This window comes from Phallusia mammillata, chromosome 3 (genome assembly GCF_965637545.1).
Source record: "Phallusia mammillata chromosome 3, kaPhaMamm4.hap1.1, whole genome shotgun sequence".
In the NCBI taxonomy this organism is placed as follows: Eukaryota; Metazoa; Chordata; class Ascidiacea; order Phlebobranchia; family Ascidiidae; genus Phallusia; species Phallusia mammillata.
Genome location: NC_137254.1, coordinates 12,943,115 through 12,960,873, shown reverse-complemented (window position 1 = coordinate 12,960,873; position 17,759 = coordinate 12,943,115). Strand labels below are relative to the sequence as shown.

The 17,759-nt window shown below is 35.5% G+C and overlaps 2 long non-coding RNA genes across 2 annotated transcripts; one reads left to right on the top strand and one right to left on the bottom strand.

Moving 5' to 3' along the window:
• Nucleotides 1–10,297: 10,297 nt before the first annotated feature.
• On the top strand, nt 10,298–11,832 carry LOC145217795 (uncharacterized). Its single transcript, XR_013857494.1, has 3 exons — nt 10,298–10,459; nt 11,188–11,333; nt 11,400–11,832. It is a non-coding gene; the product is annotated as an uncharacterized LOC145217795 (long non-coding RNA).
• A 4,412-nt stretch (nt 11,833–16,244) lies between these two features.
• On the bottom strand, nt 16,245–16,828 carry LOC145217799 (uncharacterized). The gene is made up of 3 exons (XR_013857498.1): nt 16,723–16,828; nt 16,520–16,643; nt 16,245–16,312 (listed from the first exon to the last, which is right to left on the bottom strand). It is a non-coding gene; the product is annotated as an uncharacterized LOC145217799 (long non-coding RNA).
• Between the last annotated feature and the right edge of the window lie 931 nt (nt 16,829–17,759).

The following is a 17,759-nucleotide window of genomic DNA, read 5'->3' as shown; positions in this document are numbered from 1 at the left end:
AAATACCACTTAGTAAACAAATGTATTGTTTAGCATCAAACATAAAAAAAAGTATAAAAGAAACACTTTGGAATTGTCTACATCTGAACTTTGAAGTAGCAAGGTGCATACAAATCTAGTCTGTTACAAAACATAACAGAAACTGCTGATTTAATAGTAACAATAAACTTGTGTTTTGGTTTCACATTTGATGAGTTTAAGCATGTTGCTGTGGTGACGCAACTCCATCTTCTTAAGTTAGAGCCTATCAACAACTTATTACCATTCTAAAGTCACTGTATTCTAGAAAAAATCACCACAACATTAGTTTCAAAAGAAAAGTTTTACCACAGCCCTTTTAAGTTCAGTTCAACAATATTAAGACAAATAAATCGTTTGGGAGTAGTGTATTTCAGTCAATACATTCTTAGTGTAGGAGAGAGCTGTCGACAAAAACCTGCAGCACAACTTTAAACTAACCTATAGCCAATTTTAACTGAACACATGTGGTCATAACAGAAATTTTGCTTTCTATCACTACCTTGGGCCTGCATTTCCATGGGCTGGATGGGTGTTTTACCTTTATATCTTTTGAAAAGTATTATAGTTGGGTTAACAACCATTCATGTCCGATTTGAAAGCCTACGCTTCACGTAAACACGAAAAAAACAGACGACAAAACAACTTTTTCCTATCCTTTTCCATTGTAAACGCTGAAATCTTAGTGGTCGCGTTCAAGCGGAACCGATCTTAATACTTGCAGAGAACATTTTTATTTTTAAAACACAAATGAAGTTTAATAAGTATCAGATTAAAATTCCTAAAAATCAGAATAATTAATTCAAACTTATATACAAAATTTTAGTTCAATCCGTTGCGTATTGGCAAAGATATCGCCCCATTTATGTCGTCGCTAAATAGGCAGTGTGCAGTCTCTGCTTAGTAGTCTCTGGTTGAACGGTTGGATGAATTTTGAAGCAAATTGAAATGTAATGGCGGCTGCTCAAAGAAGCCCCAAAAATGCATTGTGGGCAATGGGGAGAGAGTGGAAAAATGCCGATAAATTTTGTTCTAGGCACTTGTGTAACGATTTTTGCAGATATGATTTGTAGATTAATAGGACATATGTATTCCAGTGTGTAATAATCTATAAATACGCGCAGATTGACTGTGATGTATGTGTATTAGTGTACCGGTAGGTGTACTGGGAATACATTATTGAGTTAGCGTTGAAATAAATCATTACTAAGTATAATAATACATGTTTAATTGTGCAATATAAGTAGTTTACATGCGTTTAATATTATTTAAGACATAAATCCAACAAGAATGGCTATTTTCTTCACACAAGACGATGTGATACTTTATTTAGCATCACCTTGTGCTGATGCAAACTGCTGTTTTTGATTGTCAGCAAAATCTTGGAACTAAAATGTGACTGTTTAAAAGTTTTTTTCTTTTTGTAGTAGGTTCAACATTATTTTGCTTCTATGTTACAAACCATAAATCTAGTAAGCTCACAAATAGCTCATTTAATCTTCCCTTTTTAGTTTGCAACCGACATGTGTTGAATAAATTATTGTCATAATGTTGTGAATTCTCAAACTACAAACCTAATTCCAAAATTCCAATATCTCAAAGAGATACATGTGCATACAAATGCATTTAGGACGTCATAGCAGTTAGGGTGGACAAGTATAACTACCCAAATGAGTTGCCTATTTATGTACGTTTCAGTCCGAATCATGAGATATTGTTTTTATTCTACTAATAAGCAATTTTCTGCAAAAACACGTCTACACAACAGTTTTCACCAACACTTAAATTCTTGCTAAACAGGATTAAAGGCAACAAATACAACTGCACCAATACAAGTTTATACGGATATCCTGTATTTTTGTCACATTTATCAACATTATTGGTGAGCCAATTATAACAGATGGTGCATTCACAAGATAAAAAAAACAACCTTAAAGTTGTTTAGGTTTAAAATGTGCAGCATATCATGTTACAGGCTATGTCAGAAATGATTACAAAACATACACAGTGGAAGTAGAGCAGTATACACACAAAAAATATTTAATCTGATTAAAATCCCTTTGTAGTGTATTTGTTGTCGAAAAAGGCTGTATTGTAATCCTGCAGTGTCATAAAGCTTGAGGGTTAGGGTGGAGACTGAAATATTTCCAGTGGAATTTTACCAGAGACAATTAAGGTTGCGTATTAGAGAAACATAAACCTGGAGTTTGATGATAGTCAAAAACAGCAGTTTGGATTAGCACAAGGTCACACAAAGTATCACATCATCTTGTGTGAAGAAAGTAGCCATCTTATTGGATTCATATCCAAAAAAACAAACACTACTTATTGTTGTGTTATTGTACATTTAATTTTGTTACCGCATTATTTATTACCGTAACGTTAGCGTCATTTATATTATTATTTTACGCATGATTTATTATTGACACGCATGATTGCGTCCTACCACATTTCACTATGTGTGACGTTTTTACTTTATTCGAATTACGGCGTGGCCGCGTGAGTGACGAATACAACAGATTGGCGACGAGGACTACGGATCGATCTAAGTGATCAACTTTTAAGCAATTTGTTGAATTTGTAAATTTGTGCTATTTTCCTTCAACTAAAGTATCACACGATGACAACGAAGGAACTTGTCGAAATTCTAAGGCAACAACTTGAACAACAGAAAGTTCTTATGGAACAGCAATCTCGACGCCACGATGAACAGATGAATAGTTTTATGGAAACTTTGCACAAAATGTCCAGCAGTACAACTACAGGATCTGTGACTACGAATACGGTACCAAATTTTACTGCCTTTGATCCTACTGCAGAACTATGGACTGATTATTACAATAGATTTCTGACCTTCATAGGAGCACACTCTGTGCCAGAAAATAAGATACCACAAGTTTTTCTAACAAATCAATCTTCGGTAGTGTACAAGTTGCTGCAAAATTTAGCAGCACAACAAGATCCATCAATCAAAATCAATGATCTAAAATTTGAGCAAATAACATCTTTTATGGCTGAACAATACAATCCAAAGAGATTTGTGATCAGAGAAAGATATAAATTTTGGAGTGATATGGGGCGCAAACCTGGTGAAACTGTAAGTGAACTAGCTGCAAGAATACGCCAAGATGCAGTTACTTGTGATTTTGCGTCAATTACCAATCCCCAAGATGAAGCTATGTGCACACGTTTCATTTGCTCAGTTAGCAATGAAGCTGTTCTTAAATCTCTTTTCAAAGTAGAAGATGGGTTAACATTTCCTAAAGCCATAAAAATAGCACTCGAAACAGAAGATGCAGCAAAAGTGGCAAAAGAAACTGCTGGTACTTCAAGTGGAAATCAAGCATTTTCCATTAGAGTAAATAAGCAGCAGCAGCAACAGCACAAAGTTCCAGTTAGCTTTTCCAAAAACCTCAAATGTGGTCGTTGTGGAAGGAAGGGACATACTGGAAAGACATGTTTTCATAAAGAGTCCACATACCATTACTGCAAGATAAAAGGTCATATTACTACAGCTTGTTGGAAGAAGAGGAAACAAATTCCAGTTCATTCCATTGTTAATTCTTTCCAAACTGTTAAAGCTGTAAATGCTACTTCTAAACTTAATCAGAAAATTAACATTAATGGTAATGTTTATGATTTTGAAGTAGATACTGGTGCTGGTGAAAATTTTATCACCAAAGACAGATGGATTAAGATGGGAAGACCTTTACTTCAATCAACTAAAGTCTGTTTTGAGTCTGCTACTGGACACAAGTTGCCCACACTTGGAAACATTTGTCCAAAACAAGTAAGCCTTGCTTCAAATATGCTAATGAAGAGTCACATTAATTTTATTGTAACTGATGTGCCAAATCTGAATCTACTTGGCAAAGATGGAATTGTTAAATTGGGATTTTCAGTTGATTCCCTAATTAACGAAGCAAATGATAATGCCACAGTATTTCATGTTAATGCTGGTGGACCAAATATATCCCTACAGAAGGCATGTACACAACTATGTGATGAGTTTCATGATCTTTTTAAAAATGAATTGGGATGTTTAAAGAATTTTGAACTTGATGTACAATTTAAGGAAAGTGCCAAACCAATTTGTTGCAAACCCAGACCAGTCCCATTTGCCCTCAGGACAGTCTGTCACAAGCTTATGCAGCTGGTATTGCAAAAGGAGTTTGGGAAAAAGTTCAATTTAATGATTATGGCACTCCTGTAGTACCTATATGGAAAAAGTGTTTACCAGGACAGGTTAATCCACCTATACGTGTATGTGGTGACTATTCTGTGACAGTGAATGCACAACTGGAAACACATCGCCAACCCTTACCTTTACCTGAAGGTCTAATGCGCAAACTAGGAGGCGGACATGGTTTTACCAAAATTGACCTAGCAGACGCATATAATCAAATACCCTTAAGTCCTGAAAGTCAAAGAAAACTTGCATTAAGTACCCATCAAGGAGTTTTACTTCAAAAACGACTACCATTTGGCATAAGTTCTGCGCCAGGTTACATCCAGGAAATCATGGGACAATCAACGGCAGATCTTACAGGTGTTGCAGTTTACTTGGATGATATATTAGTGAGCGGAGCCAATGCAGAAGATCACATGAAGAATCTTCGTGCACTTTTACAGAGGCTGCAAGACAAAGGATTAAGGTGTCGACGTGAAAAGTGTGAATTTGCCAAATCAAGTGTTGAATATTTGGGACATCAACTGTCACCAGAGGGAATAAGGAAAGGAAAAAAGGTGAGTGTAGTGCTACAAATGCCTGCACCCACAGATGTTGCTACTTTACGGTCTTTTCTTGGCTGTGTACAATTTTACAGCAAATTCTTACCTAATTTGTCTACGGTGTCCGAGCCTCTTTATCTTCTTACGCAGAAGGGAATTAAATGGAAATGGGGTAAAAGCCAGGATGTTGCTTTTCGGACACTGAAAGAAATGCTATGTGCAGATACTGTACTTGCTCATTTTGACCCTACTGTGCCAATAGGGATTTCTTGTGATGCGTCTAGTGTAGGTATTGGGACAGTTCTATTTCATAGATTTCATGATGGGAAGGAACGACCTATTGCAACTGCATCGAAAACACTAACGAAGACACAAAGAAAGTACAGTCAAATTCAAAAAGAAGCGCTTTCCATTATTTTTGCACTTCAAAAGTTTCACCAATTTCTTTATGGAAGAAAAATTATTTTGGTGACTGATCATAAGCCATTGCTTGCATTATTTGGACCGACTAAAGCAACACCAGCTTTAGCAGCCAATCGATTGGCCAGGTGGGCATTATTGCTAGGCCAATATAATTATTCTATTGAATATCGCAAAACTGCAGATCATGAAAATGCTGATGCTTTAAGTAGGATGCCTGTAGGACCTGATGCTACCTTCGATAATGAAGAAGATGAGGAAAATACCCATGTGGTAAACACCATTAATATGGTTAGCATGCAGATAGTTCCACCAGATCCTAGAATTTTAATTAAAGAATCTTCAAAAGACCCTGTTGTCTCTACTATAATGAGGTATACCCGAGAGGGATGGCCATTGACTGTTGAGCCAACAGAACAACCTAAAAATGAAGGATACCAAGTGGAAGATTTTCGAAAACTTTCCAGTTCTCTTTCTACAACCAACGGGTGTTTACTTTATGGAGCTCGTGTGGTTTTTCCTTACAAGCTTAGAGAACCTGTGCTACAATTACTTCATTTGGGTCATTTTGGAATCCAAAGAATGAAACAGTTGGCCCGTACAGTGGTTTATTGGCCAAGAATTGATGTTGATATTGCCACAACATGCAAAAATTGTTCTAGCTGCATGTTACAGCAGATCAAACCTGCTAAGCCTGTTAATCATCCTTGGATGCTTCCAGAGAAACCTTGGAGCAGAGTTCATATAGACCATGCTGTTAATTTTATGGGAAGTAATTGGTTAGTTCTTGTGGATGCATACTCTAAATATCCATGCATACATCCAACGACTTCTGTGTCATCCAAAAGTACTACAGTTTTGTTGGAACAAGATTTTTCACATTTTGGATATCCGCATACAATTGTGTCTGACAATGCTACATCATTCAAGTCAGAAGAATTTCAAGATTGGTGCCGTGAGAGAGGAATTACTCACCTTACTGGTGCACCATATCACCCTGCAACTAATGGGGCAGCTGAAAGATTGGTTCAATCTTTTAAACAAGCTTTGAAAAAGTCCAAGTTACTGCCACGAGCAGCACTTCAAGAGTTCTTGATGCAGTATAGAAGAACTCCATTATCTAGTGGATTTTCACCCAGCGAATTGTTGAATGGACGACAAATTCGAACGAAAATCGATACATTGCTTCCTTCTCCGGCTCACATAGCTCAAGGAAGACAACAGTCGAGGAGATCGGCAAGTGAACCGCATAAGTATCAAGTTGGGAGTTGGTGTTACGCGCTATTGGCAGGTCCAAGACAACCCCTTGATCCTAAATGGATGCCTGCGGTGGTTACAAAAGTATTTGGTGAAAGAAGCTATGAGGTCAAGACCATTCCAGAAGGTTTAAAATGGAGACGACACTGTGACCAGCTTCAACCCAAAAATTCCGGACATGATGAGAATCTATGTGATAATATGGAGCTTGATTCTAGTAGCTCTACTGGCGGTTATAATCTTCGCAACCGCAATTATACTCCCTAGTTGTAATTATTATGTGTTTCCTCTTTTTCGTGATAAAAAGAGTCAAAAGGGAGGTGTTGTGTTATTGTACATTTAATTTTGTTACCGCATTATTTATTGCCGTAACCGTAACGTTAGCGTCATTTATATTATTTTACGCATGATTTATTATTGACACGCATGATTGCGTCCTACCACATTTCACTATGTGTGACGTTTTTACTTTATTCGAATTACGGCGTGGCTGCGTGAGTGACGAATACAACACTTATATTGCACAATAAAACATTTGTTACTACTCAGCAGGGGCGGTTCGTGCTAGGGTGTTGCGGAGCTGCAGCACCCCCTAGATATTTTCACCTAGTATTCCTACCACAACAATACAGATAACTTTCATGATACATTTTTTTATTCCAAAGTATAATTTTTATAAGTATAATTTCCGCCTTGATCGGCATTTTTTTCTTATTAATGGTGTTAAATGCAGAACAAACAATTGTACAAGCAACGGGAATTTTGAAATACCTGAGTGATGACAATTTCAAGTTTTGGTTTCTTAACACACCATGTGGACAGTATTTGCAACCAAGTGCAATCTTGTGTATTGATATAATGGACATGTTTTGTTTCTTTAAACAGTAGCTGCTAAATTGCTTCACAGGAAATGTTTCTTAAGAATGAAAATTCTACAGGGGAGATAGTAGTGACCACCAAACATATCCTGTTGTTAGAAAAGTTACTGAAACTTTTAAAGGAAAAGCCAGTTAGCCAGCAATTTCCGTGAGTCTCTCAAAGGCAAAACGGTTCTTGAAAAGGATGCAAACTTTTCTATGGAACACCATTATTTCAAAAAAGACTTGCACTTTCAGTGATAGCACTAAATAGAAGAAAACAATCAGTTTCTTGGTTGTCATTTGGAAATCAAGGAAGAAGCTATCAATTATTTTGCTTGAACTATAGCTTTATGATTCATTTCGGTTGTAAAATAGAAGCACAAGGTTTAATAATATGTTTTAAATTTAATAGTAATAGTAATTTTATTTTGCGCTGTTTAAGCGGCAGGGTGGCGAAAGACCCTAAGGTCACCTTGTCAGCCACCCTTGATTTCAAAACAGGCAATCAAATGATAAAACAAAACAGAAAACATACAAAGGTAAGGAAAGAATCACCCATCGGAAAAATTTGCCTATTTACATTTAAGCAAAGAACAAAAACGAAAAAGAGGTGGATCGACAAGCAAGTGTACTACAAAATGTACTGAAGAAACGAAAAAGGGCGCGGGACGATAAAGATGATTGTGGTAGGAAAACCAGAGTAAAAAAGATCAGCTAACAATGTACTACGATAGCAAAAACCGGTGAAAAATGGGGGAAAATACGCATAGGACAAAAAACAATGTGTGAACAAGGCGTGATTATGAAAAGAAATACAGGTGAAAGAATGATAAACAAACCGAAAGCACATAAGGAAATGAAAAGGAAAGCAGATAAACAGATGACGAAGGAATAGAAAAAAAGAGAAAAAATTGATAAAAAAATGCTAACCGTAACTTTATATGATGGACTGAAAAACAACATTGCAGTAGAGAACTTAAGTAAGCAAAGTGTAAACAAAAATAGAATGCGTTTAGATAAATAATAAACAAACCGAAAATACATGAGGAAATGAAATACGATGACAAAAGAAAAAAAGAAATACGATGACAACAGCACGCAGATGAAAAGAAAAAAATTGCATTGCAGTAGCGAACTAAGTAAAGCGAAATGTATACAAAAAGTAGAAAGCGGGTGGATAAATAGTTAACGAACCGAAAATAGGCTGCGTGAGCAAATAAAAAACAAAAACGATGACGAGAGAACAGATGAAAATAAATAAATAAATAAATGAGATACCGAAAAACACGAGCTGAAAAGACGACATCGTTGCAGCCAATTTAAAATAAGCAAACTGTAAACAAAAAATAAGCAATGTTTGCAACAGGATTCTTCTGCCGCATTGGATTTTTTTCAAAACAACAGCGTTTTTGTCAAGGGCGTATTTGTCAACAAGTTTATTGTATGATACTGCGCTTTGCATGGGAGACAAATTTTGAGTACCCAAGTGTTTTTGCGGAATTTGGAGCTTGGGCCCAAAGATTAATTGCAAAGTATTGTAGGCATTTGAGACCTGAGTTTGTTTGTACCTGCGGATGATGATAGCTTTGGAATTTAGTTTGCCTGGTGTTGTGATCGTGGACTTTGGATGTTGGTATAAAATATTGGTTGAACACCGAAGGCAGAAGGTGTTTATCAAATTTGTACATAAATTTATATATTTCCAAATGAAGCATGTCATTAATGTCAAGTATCCGTAGGTCTTTATATATTGGCTGCATATGTGTTCTGATGTCAGTGTTGCTTATGAGTCTTATTGCCTTATTTTGCAGTACTTGAATATGGGCCAAATTGGTGGGATAAGCACGTCCCCAGATTAACACACAATATTGTAGGTGTGGATGAATCAACACATAGTACAGAGTTAAAAGTGTAGGTTTGTTGACAAAAGTTTTTTTTTAGCAATTATCCCAATTGACCTAGCTATTTTTGATGATATGTATGATATATGATTTTTCCATGTAAGTTTATCATCTATATAAAGTCCAAGGTATTTGGTGACATTAGTCCTTAAAATTGGTTGGTTATTCATTGTAACCAAAAATTGTAGTGGATCAGGTGGACGAGTATTATAAAATAACATAAAATTGGTTTTCTGGTAATTAATAGACAGCTTATTACAAGGGTCCAAATGTCTGCTCCTGTAATTCCACACTGAATTTTTTTGTTTAGGCTTGTTAGTGAGCTGTCAGACTGAGAGGATTGTGTCATCTGCGAATAATCTGCACAGGAGGGGACTGGATAGTGGTAGGTCATTAACATATATTTGAAACAATAGTGGTGATAATATGCTGCCCTGTCATGGTGTGCCTGTTGATTATGGGTGGCAGAAAAAAGGAATTTGGACATGGCTGTTTTAAAAATTTTGTAAAAAGTTCTTGTGTGGGTGTGATTTTTTGTGCCAGTGTCTGACCTACTGCTGCAAAATGTTTGTTCATATGTTGTGCTATTTTGAGGCTGGCTGTCTGTGATTTTGCTACCATTGTTAGTTATCTGATTAATAACTGTTTTATTTGTTGTGCTATTAATTATTTCTTTTATAGTTTTCCATGTTTGTGTGGAAGTTGCGCTGTATTTTAGCTGTGTGTGGTAATATTCCTGCTTTGCCACCCTTTTAACACGGTTCAATGTGTTGCTGTAGGTTTTGTATTTTTGAATTTTTGTAACGCTTTTAGTTTTGTAGCATTCTCTAAACATTTTGTTTTTGATTTTTATTGACCTTAGGATTGCTTTTGAAATCCATGGTTTTTGTTTAAGTTTATTTTCTTTTCTTGACAAGGGGCGCAGTGGTGCATGATCATGCAAGGTTTTAGCAAAAATGTTAATGATAGAGGTGAATTTGTTTTCTAGATCTGTGATGTTTGTACTCTCTGATTGTTGTAATTCAAACAACAACCGGAGTTCCAGATCTGTCAAAAAGTTTTCAATGTTAAAGTTTTTTAATGAGCGAGTGTATGATAAAACTGGCTTTGTATGAAGTGTCTGTGTGGAGGTAATTGATAAAATAATTGGTAGATGATCTGATATGTCAAACTTTATAATTGCAGGAGATACCATATGTCTAGTGTTTGTGTAGAAGTGATCAAGTATTGATGGCTGACTAAAAGGCCCATATCTGGTTGGTTTGTCGATTGGTATATTGCAGCCAGTACTGTGAATTGTGTTAATGTAGTTTTTTATTTTCGGTATACAGCAGACATTTTACAAGTTTATGTTGATGTCCCCTCCTATGTAGTATGTGAAATTGTTTTGTTGAATTTGGTCCAAACGCTTTGCAAAGCCAATTTCAAAATCTAAAAAGTCAAAATTAGGGTACCCGTATATGACACCTATGATAATGGTGCTATTGTTCCTATTCTTAGTTTCCAGCCATAAATCTTCGCATTGATTAACGGTGGGAATATGCAAATCGTTTCTTAATTTTATTGAAATGTCTTTGTTGACATATATGCCAACACCTCCTGCCTTCGTAGTGGAGTCAGAATGAAAAAAACAATATCCGTTTATGTCAAAATTAAATGGGGCTTGGCTTATGTTTATTCTAGTTTCTGACAATAGAATAAAGTTTGGTTGACTTTTTAATTTTTGTTAGTAACTCCTCAAGTTTGTGCTTGTTTTTGTTTAGGCTCCGTATATTGCAGTGCAGGATTGTCAGTGTTTTATCTGTATGTGTTTCAGTTGATCGATTTAATGATCCTATTGATTCAACTTTACATTGTTTTCAAATGATTCATTTCTTATTTTATCACAATCAGTACTGTTTTGTGTAATATTTGTTTTTTTTTCCGGAATCCATTGCACATTTACTTGACACACAAAAAACACATAAACATTAAACCCAAAACAAACTTATCTTTCATAGATTTGTTGTACTATATTCCAATCAATTTCAAGTCCAGTTTTCAGAAGGTCTTCTGGCGAGTCCATTTGCAGCCACTTTCCGTTCACTTTTATACTGATTCTGCCATATGAACTGCCAGTTGCTTCCACTGCTGGGGTTTGTTTCAGGTAATACATAAGTTTGTACCTTATAGGTGTCAGATCTTCATTTATATAATTTTTTTGGTTTCTAAGTTCCCTTTTTTTCATCATGAATTCCTGACGCTTCTTAAAGGATACGAATTTGGCAATTATTGGTCTGGGGCGGGATTCTCTCTTTTTGCCGACCCTGTGGGCTCTTTGAACATCTGATGGCGACAAAGAAATTTGCAATTGCTTTGCCACATCATGTAAAAGTTTTTCCCCATCATCATTTCCAGTGTCTGATTCCGGTAGTCCATAAATCCGTATGCTTTCTTTCCGTCCATATTGTTCAAGTTTGTCCAATTTGTAAATAGTACTGTTTAGTTTTTGTTGCACATTTCCTGTTTGTTCTTGGCATCGACGTAACTCTTGTTTTGTGTCCAGTAGTTCTTGTCTTAGTGATGCTGCCTCTGTGTTTGCCTCATGTAAAGCTTCTTTAATTTCTTCAATATTTTTTTGTACGCTGAATAAAATATCCAATTTCTTCTGCATTTCTTGCAGTTCTTTAAGAGTCATGATTCCTATTGCCTATTCAATACCTTATTCAAATAGAATCTTAAGTGAGGGTGTTGTAATTTTCAAAGATTGCAGAGTTTTGTACTTCAAAAAAGAAATTATAAGCTATTTGCCACCAAATAAAGCAGCAAGTTTAGCAGTTAAGAAACTTACAAACAATTAATAGTTGTACACAAAAATTAAGAAAAGATGTTGAATAAACAAGTTCTGACACAAATGTAATGTGGTTGTTGAATTTGTCAGTTATGATACAAATAAAAAGCTTTATGGCTATTTTTTTGTGTAGCAATTATAATCTGTGAAATCTGATGTGTAATGGAATATGTTGAAAATGCTGACTGTGGCTATAAGGTACTTAAATGATACATGACCATATTAATGACTGAATAGCAAGTGTGTCAGTTAGTAATCATTGTTATAACCAGGGAGTCGAACCGGAACTGAACCCGAACCCGCGAACCGGTTTGAGCAGTTTATTTCATTAAACCCGAACCGAACCCGAACCGCTAATTACGATTTTCTAAAAACCTGAACCGGAGTTGAACCCCATATTTTGTTTGGCGTTGGACCCGAACCGGAACCGAACCAGTAAAAAATGCAGTCTGTTTTATATGTTGTGATTTTATTCAAAACTAATACGCGAGATAACACTTGTAGGGCGTTATCAGTCGCTGTGCAAGTAAACAAAATTCCCCAATGATACCGTCTGCTGTTTACACCCGTGCACATTATTGCGTAACAACCATTACGTCACAATGGAGTTGCTAATTAAGATTTGTATTACTTGTTTTTCTACACAAAACAATGACTAGAAAACTAAAAATGTGGCTTTTCTATATATTGCCAACTTATATTTGTCCAATAAAGGCTAAAAATTGGAGCAGCACCCCCACAAGTTTTAGGCACGAGCCGCCACTGCTACCATAGAGCACTTATACTAGAGAGGTAACTGATTGTTCACTCAAGCGTGAAATCAATCATAGCTTGTCTTGTTCAGCAAGATATATATTTTTTTTGATGCAATAGGATATTTAACAACTATATTCTGTGGAACAAAGTTTTAGTTTTGCAAAAAAAATAGACAAACAAGGAATTGCGGCACTTTTTCTCTGATCAACCTCTGCAGATTGGTCACGCTTGGATGCTCCGTTGCCACGTGACCATTTTCATTAGTTTTTGCTTGTTATAGCATAGGACGTTTCAGCTTTTTTTCCAAGTTTGTACTAATAAATCAAAAGCCAAGCAGCCGGTACTTATTTTTTTGCGATGCAAAATGTACTATAAGATGAATTTAGAAGAAGCAACATGCTTAAGGAAGAAATTCGACCTAATTGTTATTGAAATTGATCAAGAGAGTAGAGACCAAAGCAACCAGTATTGAAAGTCCAGGAACAGCGTACCGCCGTACAGGTTGTCTCACTGCTACCATAGATAACTTAATTCACTAGATGCGAAACTCGGCGAAATCGCTCAGACAGGTCACGCTTGAATGAACCAGTACACATGGGCTTCTTTACAATGGCGGGTAATGGGTGAAGAGTGAAGATATTGGCAAAAAATCGCAATTTCTTGCATTAAACGTCAAGTAAGTTTGGAATTGAAATGATAATAAACTTGCAGGTTACGTAAGTGTCATGTATCTCGTGTATTTTATTCGTTTTTAAAAGTTTATTGTGTGTTTTAAAAGGATCACTAACCGTTTTTGTTTGATTGATTTTTTATGTCAAATATACCGTGGACAAGACTAAATTCTCGTATTTGTGATTTAGTTGTATTTCTGTGTAATAGCTAGGTTAGCCACACCGTGCCAGCCAATGGCAACAAATCTTTGTTTAAAATTTGCAATCCTGAATTTCAAAGCAACTCTGATATGAAGAAACATTACAGCAATTTACAAAAATGTGTGCTCTCATTGCGTGACCCAACTTAGGGAGACATAATACATGCTTCATAAAGAAACGTAATATTAATTTCCTTTTAACCCACTTCTGTTGTCAAAATCAAACAGTAATTCTTTCAGAGCATTCATATGTGAAGATCACATTAAAAAAGCGATCTGCTGATTATTGGTTGCAGAAAAAAGTTAAAAATTGGTGCTTTGCCATCCAAAAAAATTCCTAAACAGCAGTACAGAACAAAATTGGTAACATTGCCTATGAACATATAAATGTTTATTACAGCTAAAATCATTTGTTGTGGCCAAGACAAGCAAAAAAGCACCATTTTACAGAAAGGTTCTTTCATAAGTTAAACACCACAGCGTTAAAAGTGTTGAGAAAGCTTTTAAACAATTAGGTCCTCAGCTGAAAGTTAGTACACACTTCTTAAGTTAACAATTCATTTTAAACAACAAGTTGTACAACATTTAGAAAAGTGGCCATTTTATAGAAAAGGCAAATACCTTTTGGTAGAACAATATAAAAATAAAATTGTTATAGCATGCATAAGGTACAGTTATGTTGTTATGAATTAATCTGGGTTTCTGTATGTTATAATTTTTGTGGTAGACTTTGCATCTCAAGCAATGTTGAGGTTAAATGGGCTCCATTTTATGGATGGTGAGTTAAACCACTATCCTTGGGTATTACTCCATTGAGGAAATTTAAATGCATTTTTAAGTATAACACCTGCTTTTAAAACAAGATAGTTTTTACCATTAGGTTTTTATAGTTTTTTTTTGCATCATCACAGGGGAGTTGGATAACTTAAAACTTTGTATGGGAGTAAGCAGGAAAAACAAGAATATTAACAAACATGTCATACAAGCATGGAACACCCTGACAGGCACAATCATAATTCGCTCACCTCATTGCAATGTAGCCAGTAGATATGGCAACACATTTAAAACTAGATCACCTAATCTTCAAACACAGTAACAGAAAAAGGGCCGGTAATGTGTAAAATGTGTGCAAAGTATGGCAAAAAATGGAACGCAACAGAGTGCAGCAAATGAAATCCAGTGCAACTAGTGAAGAAGAATTGGTAACAATGGATGACCGAATTCATTAGGATATCTTGGTATGCAGATTCAAATGTTTCTCATTTAATTTTGGAACAGTAATGTGTCATTTCCCATCTGCAGGATTTGGTTGAGAGTCAAAAACATTCACTAAATGAGTGGCAAGCCTTATTTTTTAAAATGCAGTGTAAGAATGCTTCAAAGGCCATTAATGGGAGACGATACCACCCTGATGTGGTTCGTTGGGCAATTGAGTTGTTTGCTAGATCTCCAGCAGCATATAATCATCTCAAAACCAGTGGTGTTCTTATATTGCCATCAGCACGTACTTTACAGTAGTACAGGTATAAGATGCAATTTGACACATAAATTTATAAAATGATATATGATCACAAATCTATTAAACAATGTATGGACGATTGTTGGAAATATTGGCTCTGGTGCATGTGGTATCAACCAATTGGCAGTCAATGCTCTTGAAAAACTTGCTTCCCCAATCGAGGCATACATAACTGTGGATGAAATGAAAAGTTAGTTAACAATAGCAATTTATGCACTTTTTCATGTTTTTTTAAATTTAGTTTTTTCATGTAGTCAAAGAAAATTTAGTATTCAAGGAAGGCCATTTAGTTGGATTTATTGACTACGGGGCCAGAAATGCAGACACCATTATGGCAACCCATATATGTAGTAAGATGGCACACATAATGCAAAACTTGCTTTTAACTAGTATTTGCTAATGTACCATGATTGCAGTGTTCTACCTCAGATCTTTTAAGAAGGAAATTTCAATGCCTATCTCTTGGTGGCCAACCACAGTCACACCTGCATTTCAATTGGCTTCCATGTTTTGGGAGGTTGTTGGCATTGCAGAACACCATGGAGCACACATAAATGCTGTTGTAGCTGATGGCGCAGCTGTTAACAGAAAATTTTTTGACATTATTCATGGGTCAAATGCAAAAAAACAAACCGGCCTTTTCACTACAACCAATCCCTACAGACCTGATTATCCAATTTTTCTACTTAGCGACACTAGTCACTTGCTAAAGGTGTTAGATTTGAGCTACTGTTGTTAATTGTTTATGTTGTATATGACAATTGTCAACAGATGTTTACCTTTCCAGACAGCCAGAAATGCATTATTTTCATCAAAGCCATCTGGAACAAAATACTTAAGTAAATCAGGGAATTCCATTCTATGGAGTCATATCCAACTTTTATATGAGCTTGAAACACAGCGTCATTTACACAAAACAAAACTTTCAAAAGTAGGCTACACATGGAGTTAAATTCCTTTACTAAGGTACAACGCCTACTAACTTAATTAGACTAGCTTTAAAATGCAACAAAAATTTATGATGCAAACTTAGATGAGAGTGTCTTTTGCAAAAGAGACTTTAAGTTGAGTGTCGCTGTCGCATTAAAGCAAGATGTTCCACATTCACAAGGAACAGCTCAATTTATCTGCATGATGGACAAGTATATTCTGCATTATATATTTTGTGGTTAGGTTTTATTTAAGTTATTTTTTGCTCATTGACTTGATGATGGAGCATAATAACCAGAGTTGAGAGCAGATATTAATAATTATTTAAACAGGTGGTTTGATATCATAACATGCAGAGCCAACAGGGCAATTTATTCAGCAGAAGATGAGCGGTTGCAATGGTTGGAATCAAAATTTATTCCATACCTAACTGATTGGCAGGTAGTCAGGTTTTTTCCTCCCTCATGAAACATCTGAAGTTGAACTATTTCACTTTTGTTTTTCTCTCATTCTTTAAATATCCAACAGAATGAAGTGGAAATCATATATCCTGGGGAAAACAAACGCATAATTTCAAAAACTACACTTAATGGACTTTTGTTTACAACAACAAACATGATTTCACTTACAAAGCGGTTACTGCAAGATGGCATGAGATTTGTTTGCCTTGGGACCCTCACCCAAGATGTCCTGGAAGCTGTTTTTGGCAATTTGGTGTGCAAAGTATAATTTAAAATCCCAGTTTAAATCAGCTGGTTTGTATTATTTTGTTTAGAGAGCTGCAATGAGGAGAAACACCAACCCAGATATTAATCAAGTTGGCTTTGGTATCAATTGTCTATCTATGCGAAAAGCTATAAAACAAGTTAAGGGGGGTAACACAACGTATGGGAACAAAAATGCATGGACCGAGGTATGTGACGAACCATTTCCTAAAAGACAAAAGGTAGAACATATAAACCAATGTCATTTTACCCACTTACACTAATTATCTTTTTCTAGGTCTAAACAACTACAGCAACTACAACTTGATAAACAAAAAGATAAATAAATTCAATCCCTAACAAAAAAGATCACAGGATATAATTTTCATACTACTTTTTAGTTGAGATTTTTTTAAGTTCCCCTCTCAGACCAGCATTCAGTTTAGATGTCGCTTTGCAATACTTATGAAACATGCATTTGGCAAAGTTATGACCTAAAACTTTCATAAACAAATGCACAATATACTCAAATACTTTCAAAACAAAACTTTCATCTTTTCCACATATCCCAACAATAGTTGCAATGAAGCTTTTGTACCAAACTTCATTAGACAGAGCATTAGTTATGCTAAAAAAGTTGACAGATTTTGGAGATACTGCAGTTTCTTTTTTGTAACGGATGAAAATTGATTGGATAAATTGTTGAAACTCATTGGTTGGATAGTGCAGAACATTTGCTTTCTTTTCCATCATCTCCACAAACTTGCCAGATGCTTTCTCTTTTACAATACATGATATAAAGGAATCATCAAGTTGAAAATAAGTTTTAGCCTTTTTTATTAGGTACCCATCAATATATTCCAATATTTCTGAAAAATGCAATAAATTTAAAATTCAAACAAAATCGTAATTTTATTAGCCAAACCTGTTTCCCTTTCATTAATGTCCTGAATTGGATTTGA